At 49.1% G+C, this 27,099-nt stretch overlaps 1 non-coding gene across 1 annotated transcript; it reads right to left on the reverse strand.

Moving 5' to 3' along the window:
- Positions 1–20,216: 20,216 nt before the first annotated feature.
- On the reverse strand, positions 20,217–20,348 carry LOC131480885 (U8 small nucleolar RNA). Its single transcript, XR_009245873.1, has one exon. It is a non-coding gene; the product is annotated as a U8 small nucleolar RNA (small nucleolar RNA).
- Positions 20,349–27,099: the final 6,751 nt, after the last annotated feature.

Genomic DNA, 27,099 nt, shown 5'->3' on the forward strand with positions numbered 1-27,099 from the left:
CGCTCCTGCCATGATCTCTGCTGAAAGAAAGTAAACCCCAGGAGAATACACATCAAGATAGCTACGAATCAGAAGGTCCTGGGCAGGTGCTGGAGGGCAGGAGGTAAAGCCACCACCTTCAACACTGGCATCCCATATCAGAGCAACAGTTCATGTCCCAGCTGTTCCATTTGGGATCCAGCTCTCTGCTAACGGCCCGGGGAAAGCAACAGAAGATGATCCAGCTGTGTGTGCCACTATGACCCACAGGGGAGACCCAAATGAAGCTCCTGGTTCCTGGCTTAAGTCTGCCTCAGCTCTGGATACCTAGGGAGTGAACCAACAGATGGAAGATTTCTCTGTGTGTGTCTCTCCCTCTCTATAGCTCTGACTTTCAAATAAATAAATGCATCATATTTTCAAAAGAAGATTGAAACCGCTGCTGTGAGATTAAGAACTTTTTACCTTCTCTGGTTCTCAGAGGTCGTTTTCTCCACCTTGTTCCTCTGACATTTCTGTAAGCTGGGACCAAAACTATTAGTTTCTGTGGACAGCAAATCCTGGCTTGGTTCTCTCCTTCCCTCCGTTCTTACCCTCTCTGTCCCTATCTCATCTTCCTCTGCCTTCTAGAATACTGTTAACAAAATTTACTCTCCACTAATTACCATCCTTTTAAGTTTCTTGAAAAAGAAATTATCCGAATGACAAACCTGAAGCACCTGAGTGTATTGTGCAAACCAGGCAGGTCATCAGATTGCAGACTCATTGCTTGGAAGCCATAAACTCACAGAACAAACTAAAGCCTAAAGAAAAGGGGACCAAGACACCAGCCTTTCCACGTGCAAGAAACAGGAGTCATTTCTCTGGAGACCAAAGTTTTTGGACACATTTTCTATTTCATGTGCATCATTACAGCCTTGCAAAAAAAAATGGAAAAGGTTGGAAGTCAAAGTCTAATCAGTATGTATTAGCTTTCCTTCCAGGGCCCCCATGCCACTGACCCTTAAATCACCAACTTCAGGCAAGGTTAATGGTTTCAAACAGAGTTTTTCACCTGAATTGCTAGAAGTAGAGATTTTTATCAGGAACTAAGAATTTAATTCTGTTTAGAATGAAGGAGAAAGTATCGAAGATTTACTCTCTGCCTTTTCACATACAAGGACGATGGAGTTCAATTCTAATTGAATTAGAATTATAAGAAAAACCTTGTAAGCTTTATTTTCTGCACGATGAGTGTTTGGCACCACTTTTCTTATTTTAATGCTTTGATTGATCACATACTGTACTCCACCGTAAGCAAAGAGCTTGTAGTGTCATGTGTGTGGACACAGGGAGCAGGGTTACAGCCAGGAAGGCCCCACGTCAGAGACACCTGTGTCAAGTAGCCCCATCTGCAGCAGGTGGCCTGTGCCGCCCTGCCTGGCTTAGGCGTCAGCTCAGCCAACCTCTCACTGCGGTGGAAGGGGTCACACGTTCCCTGTAAGGACACCAGTCCCCTTCACTGTGTGGCTTTGTCACCTCCCCAAAGCTCCACGTCCTAAATGGAGCACCTTATGGGTTCAAAAGGACCCGAGTCAGTTACAAAGGACCCCAGTAAGTGAGAGAGGACCCAGTCAGTCTGTGGAGGCATGGATTGGCAGTCCATGGTGGTCACCAACTGTTAGTACTACTGGACACTGTGTCTGAGACCCTTTTCTCCACACTTGACGGTCAACACTAAGAAGCCCAATCAGTCAGAGGGAACCTCAGTCAGTCGAGGGGACCCCAGTCAGTTAGGGGGAACCCCAATCAATCAGTAAGGATCCCAGCCATCAGGGAAGACCCCAATCAGTCAGGGGGGACCCCAGTCAGCAGGAAGGACCCCATTCAATGAGGACCCCGATCAGTCAGGGGGGAGCCCAGTCATCAGGGAGGACCCCAATCAGTCAGGGGGGACCCCAGTCAGCAGGAAGACCCCAGTCAGTCAGGGAGCACCCCAGTCAGTTAGGGAGAACACCAGTCAGTCAGGAGGGACCCCAGTCAGTTGAGGGGACACCACTCACTCAGAGATGACCTCGGTCAGTCGGAAGAGACCCCATTCATTCAGAAAAGACCCCAGTCAGTGAGAGAAGACCCCAGTCAGCCAGAATGAACTGTCATCCAAGGCAGAGTAGTTTTCCCTTCTCACTATGAAAGTTCTGCGCTCCTCTGCCAGCACTTGAGTCTCTCTGTAATGCTAACTAGTCACTGCTTGCTACAGCAGGTCGCAGTGATTTGGTCTCTGGGTGATCTCTGTTTATCAACGTTCCTTGGAAGTTCTGTGGAGACACTGTCTACATGGCACTGTGAGCCTCGCTTCCCCTGAGTCATGGAGCCCTGTCACATTGCAGGTCGTCACCAACCTTCCAAACCCCACTGGCAGCAAGTACCTCGAGTGTCTGCCCTTCCTTCAGGCCAGGTCTTACCATTCCATTCCATTTCTTAGTGCACAGAACAGAGGAGCAAGGGCAGGTGCAGGACCAGATGGAGCACGGCCTGGCCTGGCCCTCCCTGGCACTGCACCACAGGCAGGGCCTGGACTGCAGACACTGGCCTGAGGAGAGGTGTAAGGGACTTGGCCACACAGAGCCATCACTGCTGTGAATGAGATCCAGTGACAGCAAATGTCCAGGAGCCAGTGTGGAGCTTAACCATCAGTCGCCCAGTGTGGGCCAACAGCGCCCACTACAGGTGCTGGTAAGGCCTCTCCCCAGCCCAGCAGGGCTGTGCTCCCAGCCCAGGCTCTGCCTTTGCCTCCATAAGGAATCCAGAAGCCCTGCCGACTCTGTGGGGTCCAGAGGTACTCCCCTTTCTGAGAGTTGTTTCTCCCTGCGCCCCCACAGCTTCCCATCCTTGCAGCCACATTCACAGCAAGTCTGGGTCCTGTCTGGTACCCTGCCCTGCTGCACCGCATGGCACCTGATAGACTCTGCCTAGTCTGATGCTGTGAGGGGCCTTGGGAGGTGCATCCTCCTTTGATCTCTTGGTCCTGGTCAGTCAGCAGGACACCTGGCAGCTGGCCGCAGAGACCACGAAGTCTTTCCATCAACGAGATGTTTTCTAAGAACAGCATGATTGGCACATAGTTTAAATGGAACACAGTAGAGCCAGCCAGGCCCTGGAGTTACTTTGTGTAGAGGGACACACCTCCAACCAACTACAAGGTGGCCACAGACACACTCAGTCAGAAATGACCCCAGTCAGTCAGGAGGGACCCCAGGATAGAGGGGATGCGCCAGGCACTAAGGATAAAGGGGACAGCCCGGGACTTACAGGCACAGATAGCTAGGAAAGCAGACCCAAGGAATGTCGTACAGCCCAGGTCTTGTACCTGCCAGCATAGGAGGCAAAGGGAGGCATTGACCATCAAGCACTTGCAGAGCATGGAAAGCAGGGAGCCACCTGCACCTGTGCCACCCACTGCATGAAAACCATCACTAGGCTGAAAAGAATCTGCCCTAGGCAAAGGAGAGATAGAATGTTGCCAGTTACTTGGATTCTGATTTCAGTGACCCTTTAATCCTGCAAACCCTGGCTAGCCACAGCTGTGTGCTGGGCAGTTAGCACTGCTCAGGCCTCACGTACATCAGGTATCAATGAGGCTATTGACAGTAGCAAGACTGCGAATCAAGCACACAAGTGGCGCCTGTGCTCAGAGCTAGAGAGCCAACAGAAACAGCACAGGCAGTGCCACGTGCTGTGTGCCAAGCTAAGGGTGCAGAGGCAGAGTCCAGGCCAGCCTAACAGAGATGTGGACAGGCAAAGTCCGGGCCAGCCTAGTAGAGACATGGCCAGTCAGAGTCCAGGCCAGTCTAGCAGAGACATGGAAGGCAGAGCTCAGGTCAGCCTAGCAGAGACAGAGAGGGAAGAGTCCCTCCCGCTGCATGCCTAGCAGAGACATGGACAGGCAAGGTCCAGGCCAGCCTAGCAGAGACATGGCTGGGCAGAGTCAAGGCCAGCCTAGCAGAGACATGGACAGGCAAGGTCGAGGCCAGCCTAGCAGAGACATGGATAGGCAGAGCTCAGGCCAGGCTAGTGGAGACATGGACAGAGTCCAGGCTGGATGCTCATCTGCATGACACACAGCCTCCTGTTTGCTGAAGACACTGGTCTGGTGGCCAGGGTGTGGCCTCCGCATGTTTGGGTTTCGTCACTGAACTAACCATTACAAGCACACTGACGCAGCCGGCACCTGTCATGAGGCAGCTGGCACGTGTGATGGTAACACCACTCCAAGGCTTGGCTGCGCCACTGCTAACCCATCTCCCTGCTGATGGTGACAAAGATGATCCCAGAGCTGTCTTGGGCCTCTGCCACCCATGTGAGACCCCAGATGGGCTCCCTGGCTTCCAGCTTTAGTGTGGCCCAGCCCAGGCATTGTGGCTTGTTGGGGGAGTAACCAGGCAGTTGGAAGATTCTTTTCTCTTCTTTCATCTCTCCCGTCTCATTCTTTCAAATAAATAAGACAAACCTTGTAAAAAAGAAAACACTCAGTGGCTGACAGCATGCTTATGATGCCATTTGGATGTCCACATACTGCATCACGGTGCCCGAGCTCCGTCCTGGATTTCCTTGCTAGTGCATATCCTGGGAGGCAGCAGGTGACGGGCACCCCGTGGGGGACAAGGATGAAGCTCCAGGCTCCAGGTTTCAGCCTGGTTCAGCCTGCACGGAGCATCCACAGCGTGAACCAATGGCCAGAAGATGGGGAGCACGTGCGTGTCACAGGACGGATGGGCATCAGTCATGTTGCAGAGCTGCCAACAGTCTCTAATCACAGGTCGTGGCTGTGCTTGCTTTGGGGGCGTCCTGGGACAGGATCAGATAGCACAGAGCAGTCAGGGAGCAGCTGCCTTGGTGGCATCAGGACTGACCAGCAGGCCTGGACGGTGCTCTTCCAGAGCAAGTCATTGGCAGAGCCACCCGAGGCACCGGGAGACAGTGAGACGGCAATGAAACTGAACAACACCCCCACCCCTCCACACACACCCCTGCCTTTTGTTCAGGTTTGTCAGGAAGCTTGTCAGAAAGCTGAGAGGCAGAGCCCGGCAGGCACCACGCATGCTAAACTGCATTCACCTCCTTGTCTGAAGACATTCTCCACAGTCTACCTTTCTGCTTGCCTCTGCTGCCCGTGGTCGCCTAAACATGACGGCGCAGATGTCGTTTCGGCCAGCACCTCTGTGGGTGTCGGCTCACTGTTCTGTTCCTATTGCCACTGTCCCGTCAGCTTCGAACGCTATGCCAGAGACTGGGTCATTCCTAAGAAACTGATCCCACAGTCCCTACCCCCAGGGGCGAGGGGCAGGGGGCCACTGTGTTACCCCTGCTGGAAGACAAGAGCGTGCGCAGAACCGGCGCCCATAGCCAGCCCACACATGCGTCACAAGGGAGCGCCATGTGTCCAGCGGTGGGCAGGTCACAGCTCTGCTGCACTGGGCAGGGCTCCCGGAGCAGGATCGTGTGGGCACAGCCCAACTCAGCAGCACCAAGGCGGTTTTGCTCATGGTGCACAAGCATACCCACCCGGCTGGTGCCTCCCAGCCTCAGAGCAGCCAGAGGTCCAGGGCTGCTGACACGGAGCCCTGTACTGTGGGAAGGCTTCCAGGGCAGGAGAAAACCTCCACCGCAGGGAACAACCGCACATTGTTGGCAAGCCTGCATCCAGTGTGCCAAACAGAGCCTCCGAAGGAAATCCCCAGTCACTATAGCAACAAGAACTGCTTTCAGCGCTTACAGCTCATGTGTACTGGAGCTGAATATACGAGTTGGAGTCCCATGTTTATATACTGAAGTTAGCACTACTCTCCAACCTCACTCCCCGTCTCCAGGATGCCGAAGAAAAGGAAACTTGCCTTAAAAAGTAGAATTCTATGAGCCTACAAATTACCAAAAGTGAAAATAAAGGTTGAAATGTTTTTGTGATGCCGAGTTGTCACTGAAATGCTTTACCAGTGGCCCACGTCCAGGAGTCTCACTTCCACTCTAGCCACACACTGGTTGGGGGATACATGGATACTGTGATGCCCAGTTAATTTCCTCTCCTGTCCAATGCTGATTACTATGCTACAAAGACAGGGAAAGTGGAGGTTTCTAGAAGTCCTGGGGAAAGGAGATCAGTGGTTTGGCAGCAAGCCAGGGGCCTAAGCATGTTCACACCTTGATTTTGAGTAGAAAAGCTACTTGGGGCTGAGAAGTCTGACTGGGCACCCAGAGTGTGGTACTGAGAACCATATGTGCGAATCCGTTTCCAAAATGCAAAGGTAGATAATGAGATAATGCCATAAATCTCTCCACACCAGCAAAACCCGCTGCCAGCACTCAGTAGATGCTGATAAATGCTTTAATGTTCCACTGTAGGAAACCACGGGGCTTCCCCAGGCCAAGTTAGCACCTTAGCACAGCTCACGCATCTCCACATCAACACAGCACATGGTTTCACATCACCTAGTTCAGGGAGCATTGAGACCATGAATACTGGAAGATGAGAAAATGCTGGGCACTAGGAGGAGACTTCCCAATGCTCACTGCCCCCTCACCCAGGAGGAGGGAACTGACCATCTCAGCAGGGCTGGGAGCAGCAGCCTGAGCTGCCTGTGATGTGTAGGCCGTGAGGACACTGCAGCCCCGACCTGGTTAGGCGCCTGCGTTAGGGAAAGACGAGAGAGTGAGGGTTGCATCCGCCCCCCTCAGAAAGAGAGAAGACCCCAATGTGGCCGGACTGAAATCTGTTACAAGGACAAGCCCAGTGAGGGGAGGCAAGCGCACAGGGAGCACGGAGGAAGAGTGGTGAGCATCTGAATGGGGGAGCGAGAGTGTGTTTGAAGAGACAAATCTTTGATTGGCAGATGGCGTGCCGGAGGGATGACAGAGTAGATGAGCACGGCCAAATTTACTGTCCCAAACTGCTTCACACCCAGCGATGACCGCCTGTGCTCACCTGGGAAGACGCCTACGATAAGATGAAGTTTAATGACATCTGCACACTTGCTGAAAACATTACAGTATTCCCACTAGCCACCCAGGACAGCCAACTCTAACCCCCATGTGTATGTACACTTGCCTTTCCAGAGGGGTTACATTAGGAAAAACATGGGTATTCTTTTATTTTTTGAAAAAGATGTATTTATTTGAAACGAAGATTGAGAGGGAGAGAAAGATGTTCCGTCCATGGGTTTACTACCCAAATAGCTGCAAGAATCAGATCATGGTGAAGCCAAAGGAGCAAGGAGCGTCTGCGTGAGTGACAGGGTACCACGCACGTGGGTGGCCTTCAGCAGGGGCCCAAGCATGTGAGTGGTCGTCCACTTCCTTCCCCGGTACATTAACAACAAGTTGGATCAGAAGTGGAGAAGCTGGAGGCTCTGATATGGGATGCTGGTGTGGCAAGTGACAGTTTAATGTGCTATGCCACAATGCCAGTTTGCTATGTGACATTTTTCATTTCACTTTTTCCAACTGGTTCTTTATTTTTATTTTTTATTTGAATTTTTACTTGTAATTAGTAATGAACAAATCAAATGTGATTTGTAGATATAACCCCAAGGACATGGTGGCATTCTCCTCCGCTCTCCTATCCACCCTTCTCTGAAAAAGCAGATATTTTTCATTTAAAAAAATACTCATTTTATTTATGTGTACAGAGAGGAAGAGAGACAGAAAGGAAGATCCTCTGTCCAGTGGTTCACTCCCCAAGCAGCCACAGCTGCTGGAGCTGAGCCAATCCAAAGCCAGGAATCAGGAGCTTCTTCTGGGTCTACCACTTGGGTGCAGGACCCCAAGGTCTTGGGCCGTCCCAGACTGCTTTCCACAAGCAAGGAGCTGGATGGGAAGCAGGAAGCAGGGCAGCCAGGATTAGAACCGGTGCCCGTATGGGATGCTAGTGAGTTCAAGGCAAGGACTTTAGCTACTAGGCCACCGCACCCGACCCTATTTTTCTTAATTCTTCAACAGGCACCAGATACATTTGCTATCAAGTAGCTAGTATGTTCGTTGCTATTTGGAGACCCAAACAGTGACCGTCTGTGAAGATTCCACATATAGCCCCTTTCATAACAGCCTCCAGATCCCTCCTTCATCTGAGATGTGATGCTAGTTGTAGGAATGTCTAACCCAAATGGACACATTTTTAGCAAAAAATATGCATAGAGACAAGTCAGATGAGCACCGCACTCTTTTTACTAACATTAACAAGTTCCCAGAAACAAACGTGTGTGTGCCATCGGGTACATGCTCTTCACGTCACTCACACTTTCCAAATGAGACAACTTGAACATTCCTAACTCACCAGGTGGGAAGAACAGGATCAGAGAGCCAGCAGGTGCCTGTTGATGGGGCTGGGGTCCTGCTGCTGTAGCCAACACTGGGAATGTAAAAGGACAGATGGGGTTTCATGGGCTTTAGGGATGTGCTTCCAAAGCAGGCCAGCAGAGCTCTTCCCTTCAACCAGGCTGCTGCTTCAAGGTCCCAAAGAGGCAGTGTGAACACTCACCTAGTCACCCTCCACTGCCTGTTACTTGCTTGCCAGCTTGGGCGGGGCCTCACATGCCAAATGGGGCTCCCTCTTGCTCCACAGGAATCCGAATCTGTCCCTGGAGAATTCAGTGGTAAACACGCAGCCAGGTATGCCCAATCACATCACCCCCTACTGGCTGCTGGTGCAAAGTCCTGATTCCTCTCAGGTCAGACCATCAGGAACCTTCCCAAGCAGAGGTTGGCTCCAACTCCGGGAGCTGCCAGCCGCAACGCGGGCATCCACAGGCTGTCTCCTCATTTTTCTAGCTCTTTCTTAAGGACTGAGTTCCTCTTGTCTTTCCTTGACCTCCTGTTTGTCAGGTGGTCCCATGTCACATTTCTCTGTATGTTAGTTTACATTATTGTAAGCCAGCCACATTGTCCTGAGCGTTGAAAAAAAAATCAACAGTAACAGGCTGATGCAGAGCCTCAGGCTCATCCTCCACCTGCAAGTGCCAGCATCCCATGGGTGTGTTGGTTCGTGTCTGAGCCGCTCTACTCTGAATGCAGGTCCTTGCTTATAGCCTTGGAAAGCAGTGGAGGATGACTCAAGTCCTTGGGATCCTGCACCCATCTGACAGCTGGGAAAGAGCTGAGAGAGCTGCACGCACAAGAAAGATCTGGCCTCAGATCAGCTCGGCTCCAGCTGTGAGACCATTTGGGAAGTGAACCAGCAGTGGCGGTTCTCTCTGTCTGTCCTCTCTATAAAATCTGCCTTTCAAAAAAATCAATAAATCTTGAAAAGCGAGGGAGGGAGAGAGAGAACCATGAGCAGGGCCTCCTTTTGTTTGTGGCAACCACTCACCCACCCTCAGGGAGAACTGTTCTATGAGCTAACAATGGGGAAGACAGTCCACGAAGAAAGAAAGATCTGATTAACAGGAGTCAGAACCAAATTGCTTCATCAATTCAAGGTGCAGCAACTGATGACCTGAACTGGGAGTTCTGTCTTATTGACACAAATGTGCACATTAGTTACTAGATTCACAGGAAACTAAAGACTATCACTTAAAGCAGCTTTAGAGAATACTTGGAGAAGGTCCCTGAAGCTTCTGACCAAGAAACAAACCTCGGCAGTTCCACGTAGCAAGCTCGCCATCTGCTGCTCAGCAAGGTCTTTTTCTAAGGAACACGGCAACCTGGAATGTGAATGCCTGCATCAAAAATAGCGACATTAATATTTTAGAGCAACAGCATTTAGTAAGTAGCTTCCCAGCATAAAGCTGTAGGCTGAGCCCTGAGGAAGATACTGAACAGTAAGACTGAGTGGACACCAGAGTCCTGCTGTTTGGAAGGGCTTGTGGTAGGCCCCAGGGAGTTCTAGAAGACATAGGAGGCAGATGAGAATTCTAGAAGACATGGAAAGCATTCGAGAGTTCTGGAAGACATGGGAGTCACAGGGGAGTGCTATAAGACATGAAAGGCATGCAAGAGTTCTAGCAGATATGAGAGGCAATAAGAGTTGTAGAAAATGTGGGAGGCGTGAGAGTTCTAGAGTACATGGCAGACATGTGAGAGTTCTAGAAAATGCTGGGAGGTATGGGGAATTCTAGAAGACATGAGAGGGGAGTTCTAGAACATGTGAGAGGCATGCAAAAGTTCTAGAAGGTGTGGGAGGCATGTGAGAGTTCCAGAACACGTGGGAGGCACACAGGAGTTCTAGAAGATATGGCAGGCACAAGAGAGTTCTCGAAGATGTGGGAGGCAATGAGAATTCTAGAAGATACGGGAGGTGCAACATGCCACAGGTACTAGCAGGCCAGTGGCACTGCTCTCCCTGCCAGTGTGAGGGCATCTGGCACTCCCTACCACTACACTCATTCCCTCCAGAACATTCCACTATGACACCTAACTGGAAGAGGCATTTGTCAGCAGGCGTAGGTTAGGGAACGGTGTCTGGCAAGAAATATAACACAACACTCATGTATCAAATGAGGACCAAGAAAGACATGCAGAGTCACGGCACACACTGGTTCCACAATAAACCATGGCTCTTGGGGCCACAAGCCACAGCAAAACTTTGTGACACCCTGCTGCAGGGGACCCTACAGAGCCATGAAAATGCTGATGTAACGAAGATGGCATTCATCACTATACTCTAAGTGGTAAAATAAGAAAGGTAAGGATACTATTCCCACCAGTCCTCATCAGTAGCACTGATGAAAGCCAAAGATTGGCCATAGATTCATCAAACAATCCTTCTATAATTTTGATAATGACATCATGCCTAACTGCAGACCCCAGGTCAGAGAGCTCACAGGGTTGACTCTGGATGTCAGGGCATTGTCCAAGGCCAGGAGAGACCAGGACCCCACAGGTGTTTCCACACGTGGCGCAGGCTGCTGTAGGATAAAGGTCTAAATCATGTGTGAATTTATGAAAAATAATAAACTTCTCTCTCTTCCAGAATACTACCTTTACTTTGTCATATTTGCAGTGATTCTGAGACCTCCCTGTTTCCATCCAAGGCTGTTTTAGGAGCGAAGTTGCTGGGTGTGGGCAGACACAGAGCCCAAGTTGCAGAAGTCTTTGGAGAAGCAATGATCTGTGCCCTTGCCTGGACTGGCCCTTGGTTTGTCCACTCCCCCGCCCTTCCTGTGGACCGTACTTGAACCTTTGTGCTCCGTCATCAGGCTTAAGGAACCACAGTGCACTGTGCTCAGTCATTTCCACAGAGCTGCTTGCGAAGAATGAAAGTGAGCTTGAGACAGGAGTATGCATCTTCAGGGAGGTGCACCTGCCACCCCTGGGCCAGGCAGCTCAGAGTACTGGGCCGGGAAAGCAAAACTTAACCAGAACCAAACCATGCCATTGCCTCAGGCATCTTCAATGAAAAACAGGGAAACTGACCTGACAGCATAGTTTGTTTTTTTAAGATTTATTTAGTTTTATTGGAAAGGCAGATATACAGAGAGGAGGAGAGACAGAGAGGAAGATCTTCCGTCCGATGGTTCACTCCCGAAGCGGCTGCAATGGCTGGAGCTGTGCCGATCTGTAGCCAAGACCTCGGAGCCTCTTCTGGGTCTCCCAAGCGGGTACAGGGTCCCAAGGCTTTGGGCCGTCCTTGACTGCTTTCCCAGTCCGCAAGCAGGGAACTGGATGAGAAGTGGAGCCTCTGGGATAAGAACCGGCGCCCGTACAGCATCCCGGCATGTTCAAGGCAAGGACTTTAACTGCTACACTATCACGCCAGGCCCCAACATAGATTTTTATTCTAAATGAAATGCATAATATTTACATATTTCATCCTAAAGGTTTCTTGATAATTCTTTAAAATACAATGTAAAATGTTTTAGTTTTGTATCATGATAAAGAAAAGTATTTTAAAATGTAGTTTTAAACTACTGATTCTTTACGGTTTTTTTTTCTGGGGCCAGCACCATGATGTAGTAGGCTAATCCTCCACCTGTGGTGTTAGTATCCCATACGGGCCCCATTTCATGTCCCAGCTGCTCCACTTCTGATCCAACTCCCTGCCAATGGCTTTCTCAAGAAAGCAATGGAGGATGGTCCAAGTGTTTGGGCCCCTGCACCCAAGTAGAAGACCCAATTAAAAAAAAAAAAACTCCTGGCTCCTGCTTCCTAGCTTTGGATGGGATTGGCTCCGCTGTAGCTGTTATAGCCGCTTGGGGAATGAACCAGGGGATAGAAGATTCATTCTCTCTCTCTCTTTCTCCCTCTCTCTCTTCTCTGTAAATCTCTCAATTAAAAATAAATCCTTTTCTAAAAACAGTTTTCTTTCCCCTTCTCTTGAGCTACATGTTGATAGCCACACCCACCCAACATCCAACATCCAGAAAGAAACAGTGGCTCACCTTTTCATGTCTGCATGTTTGCACAGCCACACCCTCTCAGCAAACTTGCAGTGAGGTAGCATGACACTGCTAGTCTCAGGGTGTTGATCTTGTATTTACAGATTGGCAATTAATTCACTGAATCTGTGTTACAAGCATTAGTCCGCTCTGGGAGTCCTTAACATATTTTTCTATATCTGCACTATTTGCTTTTACTCTTTACTTCAGAATTGTATTGTTTCCTTAAACACCTTGTGGTCCCCAAGATTTCCAGAGAATAAGGCAATGGCACATCAAAATGGGGGGGATGTATTTTCAGGGCAACATGTTGTATTGGGTTTGATAGAGTCTCACTGTGTAGACACGTAACTGGCTCAGGATGGCATACTGGGAGACGTCCTGTGCCACCTCAGTTACCACAGTCGGTCTGTTGGTACAGTGACTATAATGCCACTCCAATGCCCACATCCTGGAATACCTGAGTTCAAATTCTGGGCCTACTTTCTGTGCCAGCCTCCAGGAGACAGCGGGCAATGGATCAAGAAGATGAGTCAAGAAGTTCTCGCCACCCACAGGGGAGGTAAGCGGAGTTCAGACCTCAGCCTCACCCGGCCTTAGCCTCACCCGGCTTCAGCCTCACTCAGCCTCAGCCTCACCGGCTTCAGCATTCAAGATGGCTGAGGAACGAATCAGCTGGGAGTCCCTTTAGCCTTCTGTCCTGTATCTATCCTCAAATTTAAATAATTCCCTCAGGTAACAGATACTGGAAGGTTTTTGTTCCAAGAGGGAGTGTTCTCTATCGCTCTTTGCCCTTTCTCCTCTCGTCAGGTCATCACATCAAGGCCACAGACATGGTTCTCTGCTCCTCAGTCTCAGGTCATGCGACAGTGCTCAGCAGCTCCTGCCCCATCCCCATGGAACAGCTCCAGGCAGCAGCTGCAGTTGCCTCTGAACCCTGTGGAAGAGCAGTCCATGTTGGACTTACATTGGGGCCCATGGAGAAGGGATGATTCTAGGAAACTCATGCTCTACAATCTCCCTCTCTCTCTCTCTCCTCTCTGAATCATGCTCTACCACAATGCACTCAACATCTGACCTTACTAGTGGTGCTTTTCCTATTTAGGAATATTCTGGCTAATTTCCTAACTTTGTTTGCTTCTTTGTGGCCACAGTGTTCCTGAGAGCACCTGTGTGTTCCAAGGTGACCACCTGAGCATCGGCCTCAGGGAGAGAACTACATAGCATCCTCCCAGCATCCTCTAAGGTTGATGATGACAACAGGAAGGGAGATGATGATGACCCAATAACAATGATGATGATACTCCTTTCATATATAGGAGGAATTTGTGCCCACTATTTTTAAGATTTATTTATTTTTATTGGAAATACAGATATACAGAGAAGAGGAGAGACAGAGAGGAAGATCTTCAGTCCAATGATTCATTCCCCAAGTGGCCACAATGGCTGGAGATGCACCAATCCGAAACCAGGAGCCCAAAGCCTCTTTTGGGTCTCCTATGCAGGTGCAAGGTCCCAAGGCTTTAAGCCATGCTCAGCTGCTTTCCAAGGCCACAAGCAGGGAGCTGGGTGGAAGTAGTGCTGCCTGGATTAGAACCAGTGCCCATGTGGGATCCCAGCTCATGCAAGGTGAGGACCTCACCCAGCCCATGTGTCCACTTTTAATTGTAGTTGTTACAATGTCTTCCAATATGTTACCCTGAGATGATGATAAGTTACCAACTTTAACATTGAAGAATCAGTCTTCTCATTGAGGATCGCATGTAACATCCTGGACCAGTACAACTGACCCTCCTTATATGAGATTCTGCACCACGAAATTAAGTAACGGGAGAATACAAATATTGGAAAAAGAAAGTTGTATCTGTACTAAATAGTTGGAACTATTTATGGTATTTACATTGTGCTGGTTATTATAAGTGATACACAAGTGACTTAAAGTATATCAGATAATTGCATTCAAATTCATGTGATCAGCTGGACTGTCTTTGGATTTTGGTGCCTGAGATCTGAGAACTAATCCATAACAGGAAGAAACAAGTGCAAGCAAAGCTGATGCCCAGGTGGCCTTCCAGGAGAGGGCCAGTGACCCAGGAAGCCCAGGGCCCCCACAATCTGGCTTGCACCCAAAGTGTTGCTAGTGGAAAAGGGTGGACAGCCCAGCCATAGGGTTGGCTCGTGTCTAACAGAGGTGACAAGACCTGGAGGCTGGCTGGGGCCGGCCTGACTAGAACTGAGGGAAGCCGGAGAGGAGGGCAGGAGGGCAGGATGGCAGAAACACACTGGGATGCCAGGTCAGCTGTGAAGGGAGACTGAGGGTGAGGAACTCAGTGATCTTGACTCAATCTCCAGTTCCTTATTCAGAAAACATAGGCCATGACTTTAATGTCTCAGAGGCTTCGCTTGCCAGGCTTCTTGGCTCACAGGGCACAGCCCTGCCCTGTACACAGTAGGTGGGTGGGAATGTGCAGAACCAAACAGATGTTGCAAAGGAAATTCAACAGAAAACAAGTGGACATAGTACTGGCAGATTATTCAGGTTACAGTCATGTTCTTCAAGTAGAGCTATCACAGATAGTATAATGCATGTGCTGGTTTGTGTCATGGAAATGTATGTTCCCATCTATCCTGTGTGCACAGTGAAAAGTTAACACCATATTACCCTGGACAAGCCAGGGTGTTCAGAGACCTACAGCTGCTCAGCTGAGCAGGAAGACTCCACTCAGCTGACCTGAAACTCCGTTCTGCATCAACACCGCAAAGACAGAAAACAGACGCTAACCCTCGCTCCAATGCAATGGGTTTTTCACTTCAGATGTTGGGACTGACTTGCACAGCAGCCATTGAAGAAGGAAGAGAAGCAGAAGCTATCCAAAGAGTCCGTGGCCCTGCCATGTGCAACACTGTAACTGACTGGAGGACATCATGTCAACAAAGATGACCACTGCCCGAGCTCATTCACATGTGGGATCTAAACCACAGCACAGAGAGCCCAAGAATGGCGCCAGAGGCTGGGGGACCTGGGAATGAGCCCACGACAGTCACTGGGTCTAGAACTTCAGCTGTGCCAGCGAGAGAGCTCCCAGGATCCACTGTGTGATGTGTGCCCACTGATGAATAGGGCAGTTCTGCATGCTGAACAGAGTGTTGCGAGCAGTTTTCAGTGCTTCCACAGACTTGTCTTTCAGAACCATTTTAGATTAAAAGAGCTGAGTATACATTGTATCGCAGTCACTGTCCACAGAAGCCAGCAATGAGCCCTGCCCAGCTCCCTACTAATCTACCTGAGAAAATGGCAGGAGATTGTCCAAGTATTTGGGAGAGTCAGCTAGAGCATCGGGCTCCTGGCTTTGACCCAGTCTAGCCCCAGCCATCTGGGTAGTGAACCAGCACATGAGTATGGAAGGGCTCTGCCTGCACCTGCATCCCCACCTCTCATAGCTCTGCCTTTCAAGCCTCTGTCTCAACCTTCCTGCCTGGCTGTAGGTAAGGTTCCTCCTGCACCTGGTCCATCTGAGGGTGTGCCTCCTGGCAACCTGTTGTGTGCTCATCCCTGGAATCCTAGCACACCTGGCAGCCAGAGGGTTTCACTCTCACCTGCTGCAAGTGCACAGTGTTGAGGAGAACCAGGGGGAGGGATTCCAGCCCCATCTTACCTGCTTCCTTTGACCCCTTCAGGTATACCCTGTCACAGTCTGTGTTCTACCAGCAGACAGACAGACAGAAGTTAGGGAGCAGGGAGCCATCCTCTGTGAGGTCGTAAAGTGGGGCTGGACAATGCTGCAGCCAGTTCACAAGCCAGAGAGAGAGGGTGGACAATGCTGCAGTCAGTCCACAGGCCAGACAGGGAGGGTGGACAATGCAGCAGCCAGTCCACAGGTCAGAGAAGGACCTGCCACCTATCCTCCCCATCAGCACCAGAATAACTAGCCTCGCCTGCTCCCACTTGGGGTACGCTCCAGATCAGCTGACTCCTGACCAAACGCGTGCCTGCAGCCAAGCCAGCACCAAGAAGCGGAGCATTGCACTCACCCCAAAGGGGTCCAGGTGGGGTGCTCGCTCAGTTGAGTGAGTATGAGCTTTAATTCTCTGTCTCTCTGGATAGGAATGAAGGCCTTTGAGGAAGGCAGGACTTCCTACGCCCAGTTCATTGTCTGGTCTCGGAGGACTCTGTGCCCTGACTCACACGTAACGAGCCCTGGGGAATCGCCCTTTGCAGCACCCCGCTCATATGCTGAGCCCTCTGTGTCCCCGACCTTTAATTCTCATAGAACCACACCTGGCACATAGTATGAAGCCACCCTTGAATTCTCCCCGGTGAAGACCCACGTCCCTCAACACAGGGTGGTGTAGCAGGCTTCAAGTTGAACTCTGTCTTGTGTCAATACACATCCTCTTAATGCTGTGTGGTCTCAGCTATGTCATGGGGGAACCCAATAGAATCTCATTCTACGAGTGAAATACCAAGATTCTATTTATATTCAAAATGAAAACTGATGAAAAGCTCATGTACATGCCAACATCCAATAATTAGCAATTATAATATCTTGTCAATAGAGCTCAAAATTTTCTTAAATTCTGTTGTATCATAAAGTAATACCCCATGGGACCGATGGAGAAACATGAACATATATGAGATCTCTTCAAAAAGCCCATGGGAAATGTGCATTATCTTTTTGTTCCACATCACTCACTCCTTGAAGAGATTTCATGGGTGCCCAGGGAGTGTGTACCGAGGATCAAGGCACAGATGCCTGAACCTCAGAGGTATGATAGATCTAAACCAAGCACGAAACCCTGTGTGACAGGAAGAACCTGTCCCTTGCTTCCATATAAACCATCTTCTAATGAGCACTCAGTGACAGATAATTTATACAGAGAGAAGCTCCCTTTGAATTATGCTATCATGCTAGAATAAATAAGGCAATCGTTGGCGTCTCTGATTATAAATCCAAGCTACAGCATATGCTTCCCTTACGTATGGCGAAAATATATGACAGGAAACAGCAAGTCTTTTCCAGGCTTCTCTGTTATTCAGACACAATATTATTATTCAACTGCTTTCAGGAAACTTTAAAAACTTTAAAACTTTAAAAAGCTGAAATTAATAACTACAACTGCATTTGTGATTATGAATGAGATATGTATGTGTGTTTTATGTGTGTGTTATGATTAAGAAAAGGCCATTGTTATCCCAGAATTAAATTTATCTAAAGTGGCTTTCATATAATCTCTTTTTATTAGCATTTCATAAGTGTAGTTAATAGTATGTTGAATTCCATCTATTTTCCAGGTTAAACAATGATCATGTCATGGACAATTCTGTTTTATCTAAAATCCTACCCATTTTTGTCTTCCCCAAAAGATTTTTTTCTCTTAAGCAGAGCAAAACACAAAAAGAAAGAGAGATCTCTCTGCTGACTTACTCCCCAAATGCCTACAACAGCAGAGGCTGGGTCAGGAGCCAGGAGCTTCAACCAGCTCTCCCACAAGGACACCTGGGACCCACAGCCTCTGGCCATCCTCTCTGCTACTTTCCCAGACAGCAGGAGAGAGCTGGAGCAGAAGCTGAGCAGTAGGAAACTAATACAGTGCTCCCATGAGAGGCTGGTGCCACAGGCAGTGGCTTATCACTGAGCTGCACGGTATGACCAGTCCTCTCTTGCTTACAGGGCCATCGCCTCCAGTGTGTGGCTCTGCCCCTGCACTCAGCCTGTGGACTGGATTGTGTTCCACTGGCACCATCAGCCACCTTCCCCACTGTGTGGCTCTGCCCCTGCACTCAGCCTGCAGACTGGACGGAGTTCCACTGGCACCATCAGCCACCTTCCCCACTGTGGGGCTCTGCCCCTGCACCCAGCCTGTGGACTGGACGGAGTTCCACTGGCACCATCAGCCACCTTCCCCAGTGTGGGGCTCTGCCCCTCCACCCAGCCTGTGGACTGGATTGTGTTCCACTGGCACCATCAGCCACCTTCCCCAGTGTGGGGCTCTGCCCCTGCACCCAGCCTGTGGACTGGATTGTGTTCCACTGGCACCATCAGCCACCTTCCCCACTGTGGGGCTCTGCCCCTGCACCCAGCCTGTGGACTGGATTGTGTTCCACTGGCACCATCAGCACCTTCCCCACTGTGGGGCTCCTCCGCCCAGCCTGAGCAAGGGCCATCGCCTCCAGTGTGTGGCTCTGCCCCTCCACCCAGCCTGTGGACTGGATGGCGTTCCACTGGCACCATCAGCCACCTTCCCCAGTGTAGGGCTCCTCCGCCCAGCCTGAGCAAGGGCCATCGCCTCCAGTGTGTGGCTCTGCCCCTGCACCCAGCCTGTGGACTGGATTGTGTTCCACTGGCACCATCAGCCACCTTCCCCACTGTGGGGCTCTGCCCCTGCACCCAGCCTGTGGACTGGACGGAGTTCCACTGGCACCATCAGCCACCTTCCCCACTGTGGGGCTCTGCCCCTGCACCCAGCCTGTGGACTGGATTGTGTTCCACTGGCACCATCAGCACCTTCCCCACTGTGGGGCTCCTCCGCCCAGCCTGAGCAAGGGCCATCGCCTCCAGTGTGTGGCTCTGCCCCTCCACCCAGCCTGTGGACTGGATGGCGTTCCACTGGCACCATCAGCCACCTTCCCCAGTGTAGGGCTCCTCCGCCCAGCCTGAGCAAGGGCCATCGCCTCCAGTGTGTGGCTCTGCCCCTGCACCCAGCCTGTGGACTGGATGGCGTTCCACTGGCACCATCAGCCACCTTCCCCAGTGTAGGGCTCCTCCGCCCAGCCTGAGCAAGGGCCATCGCCTCCAGTGTGTGGCTCTGCCCCTCCGCCCAGCCTGTGGACTGGATGGCGTTCCACTGGCACCATCAACTTCCTTCCCTGTTGTCAGTCCTTTTAGAGGCTTGAGAACAGGCAGAAGGTTGTGATGTGGGCAAGAATACTTCTCAGGTCACAGAGACCCTCAGACGCCTCAGGATAGATTCTGATTATATGTTATGTTAATATCTTATGCATTAATATATTATTACGTATTCAACATCTGAATGCTGGTTAGTATAATTCACTGTGTGATATGTTAAATGCCAGTAGCAGAACGGTCATTTCTGCAAAAGTTGCATGGCATTCAGTAACGCCCAGAAGTCATTGCTGACAATAACGGACACTTCTAGACTTTGAGCATTAGCGGAGATTTTTAACTTGGAACAGGAAATCAACAGACATAATACGTGTAAGAAGCCACCAGGAAGCCACCATGCACACGTGCTGAGCATGGCATGGACGGTGCTCCCTAATGGGGGAAGGACTTAAGATGGACGAAAGAAGAACAGGAATGCACACACCTTGAACACACCCCAGTGTCTCGGCTGCCTTATGACCTGTCTGGCCTGAGGTTTCAAAGTAGGGGTGCCCTGCAGGACTTCCTGCTAAGCGCCCAGAGCCTTCCTCCGGAAGCTGGATGCATGGAGTGGCCACACTCTCATCTGTTCCCACAGGTGACTACTGCGACTGGTGCTGCCATGAGCATGGAAATGTTGGCATCTCTTTGAGATCAAGCTTTCCACATTTCTGAATAAACAGAAACAGGATTGCCAGCTCCTGGCGACTCCCAGGGTCTCTGCTTGCTGTTTTCTTTTCTTTTTTTTAATTGTTTTGTTTGTTTGTTTGTTTGTTTGTTTTTTACTTGCTTAATTGTAAGCCATGTTTAACACTCGTCTCACAAACCTCTTAGAAACCAGTCATTTTCCCAAACCAATGGTTACTCTCCACAGGTAAAAGAAAACAAGCTGAGCAAAAACCATGACCGTCCCACATCCCACGTCCCACACTAACACTGAACGGTAAACCATAGAAAGCACCGGCAGCTTTCCAGTAATACAGAAAAAGCTGAGTGATCATCAGGAAGAATCAGATAGGAGCAATCAGGGTGTTGCAAGTCCTGATTATGCAGAGACGCTAATCACGCATCATGCGAACTCCAATCATCATATTCTATCCCTCCTGAAGGAGGAACAGGTAAGGATTAACCCACCTGATGATTCTGCTTGCTGTTTTCACAAGGGTTGTATCGCTTTGCATGCCCACCAAGAGGGCACAAGGATTTAAATTTTTTTTTACCTCCTCCACCAACTCATGTTAGCTTCTGCCTCTTTGGTAATGGTGACCCTAACAGAGGTAACTTCTTATATCATCGTGGTTTCTGTTTTCTGTTTTCTGACCTTGACTGACCTTGATGGGGATTGGCTCCCCACACCCCAACTCTGGGTTGGCTCAACCCTAACTGTTGCAAGCATTTGAACCAATAGGTTCTCTCTCTCCCCACTCTCCCTCTCTCTGTCTCTCTCTTGCTCTGTGTTTGTTTGTCAAGATAATTTATTAAGTAACTATTTACTTTTGAAAAAGAAATTGACCCCTTAACTAACACTTGACTTGCAAATATATGCTCACTACCCATAGCTTGGGTTTTTTTTTTTTTCTGATGTCATCTCCTGCACTGTGCACGGGCCTATTTGTCTCATGCAGCTCCACTTGCTTGTTTTCATTTCTGTTATCTATAATTTTGTTCTCAGGTAAGAAAGACATCATTGAAGAGACAAAGATAATAAAAATGTTCCCCTACGTTTTCTTTTGGTAATTTTACTGTGTTGGGTCTTAAGTTCATTTTGAATTAATATTGGGTAAGGTGTACCATATGTTAAAAATTTCGTTCCAATTTTTAGTATATGTTCTGCCGAAGCAAGCACGATATATGTGTAAAATTTCAAAAGTCTCCAAGGAGACATGCAGCATTCCCATTGCTGCTTATTGAAGAGACCGTCTTTTCCTCACGACGTATTCTCATCATCTTGGGTGAAGATCGGGCGATCTAACAAATGTGAGTTTATTTATCAGGCCTCTAATGCACCAGGAGCAGGAGAAATGCAGGTAAGATAATGTCATTGTCTCCATTTTAAAAGTGCATTTCAGGAGATAATCATTTTTAACAAAAACACACGGAACAGTTTCCACAGAGAGACACTTGCATATTGATGTCTATAAGTAAATGAGACAGTTCTGACTTCCCTAATAAACAGATACATCATGGATCTCATCTGCTCCTCATCATATTAAACCCAAGGGGAAATGTGACAATAGGTTGTGGACAAAACAAGCCAAGGTGACTGTCACCTCAAGGGTGGATGCCGGCAAAAGCCAAACCTGGAACTCATTCACCTCTTCTTGTTAGCCGAGTCCCCAGGGGAACTTTCCTGTCAACCCCCAGTAATCAGGTGTTTCATCCAGAAACATACACACACATGCATGCACACATGTACACACATACACAAACATACACATGTACACACATACACATATGCACACATGTACATACATACACACATATATATGCATGCATACACACAGCAGGAAACGACTGACCAGCTTAATCTGTACTTTATTATTTGCCCAGGACAAACCCGACAGTGGAATTAAGACTTGGAATCAGGGAATAAAACCACAGAAAAGTGAAATGCAAACCAGGAAGTAAAACTATGCCATTCCCCTGTCCCTCCCTAGGGTTATGACTGAAACCCAAAGAATAAGATTTGATGTACACTGCGTCAACAGTTGTAAGACACTCACTGTGTGCTACACGTCCTGCGGGGTTTTTCATCCATCAGATTATATAACTTAAGTCAGTGTGACGAGTTGGGTGCTCCTGGTTTCCGTTTCCTGGAGACCCTGGAGGGTCATGGCTGTCCCCAGCAATGAAGCTGGCAGGTGGCACAGCCGAACATGCTCCCAGAGCACTCGCCTCCAAGCCTGGCCCTGTGCTTTGCACTGGAAGTCCATCAGTGTCGTCACTTTCTCCACAAACCTCAGCAGACAGAAGATGGGGTGCAAGCAACACCATTGCATACACGCACTCTGTCTTCTCAGACTCACAACATAGAATCAAAGAATGCTACAGGGCCTCTGTCGCGATAAGGTTGAAGCACACACACTGACCAGTCTGATGTGCAATGCACTGCTGTGTTTCCCCAGAGTTGCACTCTAACAAGCGAGTGAAGACAGCAGATAGACTCATGTGTGGCTTACTGCACCAAGTACACAGGGAGGGAAATGCAGACCTAGTGATGAAATCAAAGGCACATGGGAAGTCGCTGCTGTCCAGCAGAAAGGGGCCTTGACCCCTGTGAGAGTTGGAGGTGGGGACTCTGTGGACAAAAGTGGCTGTCACCACGGCACCCAGCTCAGGGGCGTGAGATGGGCTGTGGCAGATCACCGTGGAGCCTGGAGCCCGGTTCTGCCCCTGCATCCCCATGTTGTGCTGTGTGACCCTCACAACATTGGAACGCTGGTGGCCACCATCATATTCAATAGTAGGAGGGACAGGAGTGGAGCCCCTTAAGTGTCTTCATTTCTGGGTCTGGAAAGGTGGCTCAGTGGCTAGATACTCACCTTGCATGTGCTGGGATCCTGTACAGGTGCCAGTTTGTGCCCCAGCTGCTCCACTTCTCTTCCAACTCCCTGCCTGTGGCCTTGGGACCCTGCACACGTGTAGGCGACCTAAGGGAAGCTCCTGGCTCCTGGCTTTGGGTCAGCTTCAAATCAGCTCATCTCTGGTCAATACGGCCCGTTGGGGAGTGAACCAGCAGATGGAAGATCTTTCTGTCTTTCCCTCTTTCTCTAAAGCTGCCTATTCAATAAAATTAATACATCTTTTTAAACTTTTTTTTATTTCTTGCTGTTTCATATCCCTTTCCAGTTCCGTTAGCTGCTTTGTGTTTATATACATGTTGATGTGACTGTACTTTATCATAATATGAGTGAGTACAAGTGTCTAGGGCCACCTTGGAACCTGTGCTTCATGATGACAATCTCTGAAGTAGCAGATGCTTCTGCATAGTGTAAACATGCAGAATGTGACAAGTGCATTTTAGTTACTGCCGCTGGAAATCAGCCCATTTCAAAAGGGACTGTGCATGCAACAAACTTGTCACCTGAAGGTAGAGGACACGCAGGCATGGAGGAGCCCGTGCAGGCCAACTGTGAATCTGGAGCACCAGGTAAAGCAAGCTTAGGACAGCAAGGACCAGGGCCAGTGCCCAGGTGCTGGGAACAGGGCATGGCACAGTTAGGAGCGCAGGCAACAGAGACTGGGACAGGGTCAGTGCCCAGGCACCAGGGGACAAGGATATGGCACAGTTAGGAAGGTGGACAGCAGCAGAGACCGGGGCAGGGCCAGTGTCCAGGTGCTGGGGAACAGGGCATGGCACAATTAGGAAAGTGGGAATATTGCTCTTCTTGGTTAGCAGGGCAGCTGTTTGTTTAAAAATAAATATGAGCTTTAACAACATCACAATCTATATCTCAAATGGGTGCCTTTAGTTGTAAATTACTCAATAAATTTAAAAATTGTCTTTAAAGCATCTTGGCCCTCAAATGCATACCTATCAAATAACTGGATTTCATTTACGTACTTAAGAAAAGAGAGAACTTGCAAAGTCTATAGCAGGCAGAGCTGCTTCTACACATGGGAAAGGACAGAGCACGGCCCAAGTGCCTGGGTCCCTGCCACACACCAGGAGACTCAGAAAGCCCGATTCATGGCTTCAACTGGCTCAGCTTGGGCCTTGCAGCCGTTTGAGAATGAACCAGCAGATGGTAACACTTCCTCTTTCTCTCTCTCTCTCTCTCTCTCTCTCTTTTGCTCTCTCTCTCAAGTAAATAAAATGAATAAAAGCTTAAAAATTAATTTTAGAAAGTCACCAGGTAGCCTAAATTAGTGAAACGTTTCTAAAGACTAAGCTAACTACAATATATAAAGCAAATTAATTATACTTGTGTGGCACAATATGTCAGACGGTAAGGCATTTGTCTTTTTTATACTGTCTGTCCCCATATCTGGTGTTTGGCAATGTTTAGTAGCAACAATGAAAGCAGTTTTCAAAATACTCCATAAACAGCAGACTGTGACACCAACAAGGTCCTGAATCAATTGCCTTCCCAAAAGCATCAGAAAGGGGGTCTTCAGTCCCCTAGACCTGGGCTTACACAACAAAAAAACCTCTTTTCCATTAAAAAAAGAAAAACTTCATTCTGCGCATTAAACTCCAGTGAAAAACTAACACATGGAGAAAATCAACCATGCTTGCTCTACAAGAACTAGGGACTGTTTCAGATGTTGATAGAAATGAAGTAAGAACATGAAAGAGAACTGTCCATTGCCCAATACTAACACTTGGATTTCAGTTGGCTGACTTCAGCCAATCAGCTACTCATTTGAAGAGATTCTGCTCCAAGCTTGCAGACAGCCGGACACTGAGCTAGGGAGGCAGTAAGTCGCTAGACGCCCTCTTCCTGATCATGTCCTTTGTGCATCTTGCGTCATCATGGATATTTGAATCCAGTGGCTCTGCGTGGCCCAAAGCCCACGTGGCTCACTGAGCCATCTCTGTCTTCTCCCTCCTGCTCCGTGGTCTGCTCTGATGGTGTTCCTATCTCAGAGCCCTGCCCACTGCTCCTACCCACACCACACATGCCAACATGCCCCACACCATATCCCAGTTCCCTTTCCTCTCTCGCCTTAACCTGGTCCTCTCATATTTAGTAATAACACTTCATATGTATATCCTGAGTATTTGTAACCATCTGCCCAAATTTCAGAAATGTATAGTCTAAGGTTACTGGCGATAATCATGCATCATGTCATCTAAAGGACCAGATAAATAAGATGAGAAGTTTATAGCCTATACATTACATACTCCTCTCGTTGCATGACCCACCGTATCCCAGCCTCTCACTGAGTTACTGCATTTTCAAGGGCTCCTTTCTCTCTCTGGGCAGAGATAACACTCTGCCCTTTGAGAATTTGCAAGTTTCTCCCTCTACTGGCCAGGAGGCTGCAGTCCCAGGGCTGAACATAGAGCAAAGGCAGCAGGCAGCATTGGGAGAGGCCAACTTAGGACCCAGGACTCATAAACAGGCATCAACTACATGCATGGATTGCTCTCAAAACTTCACTTGGATCTCAAGACAGTGTGTTCAAACCCAAACCTCTCGTCAGAAATGATGTGTGTGAGGTCCATGTGCAGGAGGTGGTGGCCTGGGAGAGCACATCAAGTGCAATTTACTTGGGTGTGAGTAGGGGCGAATGGGAGCACTCCATCAGCTGTACTGGACTTGCATGTGAGTAGGGATGAATGTGAGAGCTATGTCTAGTGTACTGGACTTGGGTGTGAGCAGGGGTGAATGGGAGAGCTCTGTCAGCCACAACAGACTTAGGTGTGAGTAGGGGTGAATGGGAGAGCTCTGTCAGCCGCAACAGTCTTGGGTGTGAGCAGGGGTGAATGGGAGAGCTCTGTCAGCCACAACAGACTTAGGTGTGAGTAGGGGTGAATGGGAGAGCTTTGTCAAGTGCACTGGACTTAGGTGTGAGTAGGGGTGAATGGGAGAGCTCCATTAACCACAACAGACTTGGGTGAGAGCAGGGGTGAAGCACCCTTCACTTCATCAGTGCCTGGATTTCTGGTGCATTTGTTAATGCATCATAATCCGGATGATCCTGATAGTCAGCCACACAGCCCAGGGGCCTGCTCATGGGACATTAGTCTGGATATCTTTGTAAAGTTGTCAGTTACTGCCACTTTGTGCTTGCCTAGGTATGTGGTAATGACTGCATTTGGGAGACTTCTGCTGATTCTGTGCTATTAGCACACAAAGACAAGGTGCACACAGCAGAGCAGATCAAGCAACAAGTTTCTGAAGTGGTGAAAGGCTAGGCCATAGAGAAGTCTGCATTGAGGATCCAGCCTCCCTCCTCGCTCACTGCACCTGCTTGACCTGAGTGTGTGTGGAGCACCAGCCAAGAGAATAACGGTGGGAGGATGGGTGCAGAGCTTGCAACTCTATCGTCCCACCCAGCCCTATTCCTCTGACTCAGCCCACAGCGTGCCCACCACCCGGAGCAGGCACAGAGGACCACCCCTGCATCTGTACTGCTATTTCTTCCCCATCCACATGGTGGTAAGAGGAACTTCCCTGGCTGGGACAGGCAGCAGTGTTACAGACACAGAAGAATGTGTGTCTTCCTGGGTGAAGGAGGCCCAAGGTGCTTAAACTACCTGACCGTGCACGTACCTGCGTCCTCCACTCAGAATTTAGGAGGAGTCCAAGGCTTTACTAGGCAGTCATGAGCAGGCACGTGGTTGCCATGAGAGGAGAAACTCAAACACAAGAACAATGGCAAGGAGCCACTGCTGGTAGTAGTATCACAGCCTGGAAGGGGCTGGCGTCTGCTGAGTTCTGGCTCCTGGCTTCAACCTGACCCAGTCCGGGCTGCTGCAGGCATCTGGGGAGTGAGCCACAGATGGAATCAATCTCTCTCTCTCTTTCTCTCTCTCTCTCTCTCTCTCTCTCTCGTTTTCTCTCACATACAAGACCGAGCTGAGAGGCTGCTATTCTTAAATAATGTGAGCTCACATCTTTATACAACAAACAAAATCCAATCCATTTGGTGTCTGCATTTTTATATTTGCAACTGGTTTCTGTGCTTTGATTTTGAGGTCCACATAATATCTCAATCACAATTCAGGAGAATATTTTATTTTGGGTAATAGATTCAACCAGAGAAAATCAATTTTTGCATATGCAAAATTCAAGGCTATCTTTCTCCTAAAGATGTAAGAATAATGGCTCCTGCACTGTGGAGCATTCTTCCAGATAACATCGCTAGGTGTGCTGTGCTTCAAGTTGTCAACATTCTTCTGCTATTGAAGCACAGCATAATGAACTCCAGGCCTCTTTCAC

The sequence above is a fragment of the Ochotona princeps genome, chromosome 7 (genome assembly GCF_030435755.1).
Source record: "Ochotona princeps isolate mOchPri1 chromosome 7, mOchPri1.hap1, whole genome shotgun sequence".
NCBI classification, from domain to species: domain Eukaryota; kingdom Metazoa; phylum Chordata; class Mammalia; order Lagomorpha; family Ochotonidae; genus Ochotona; species Ochotona princeps.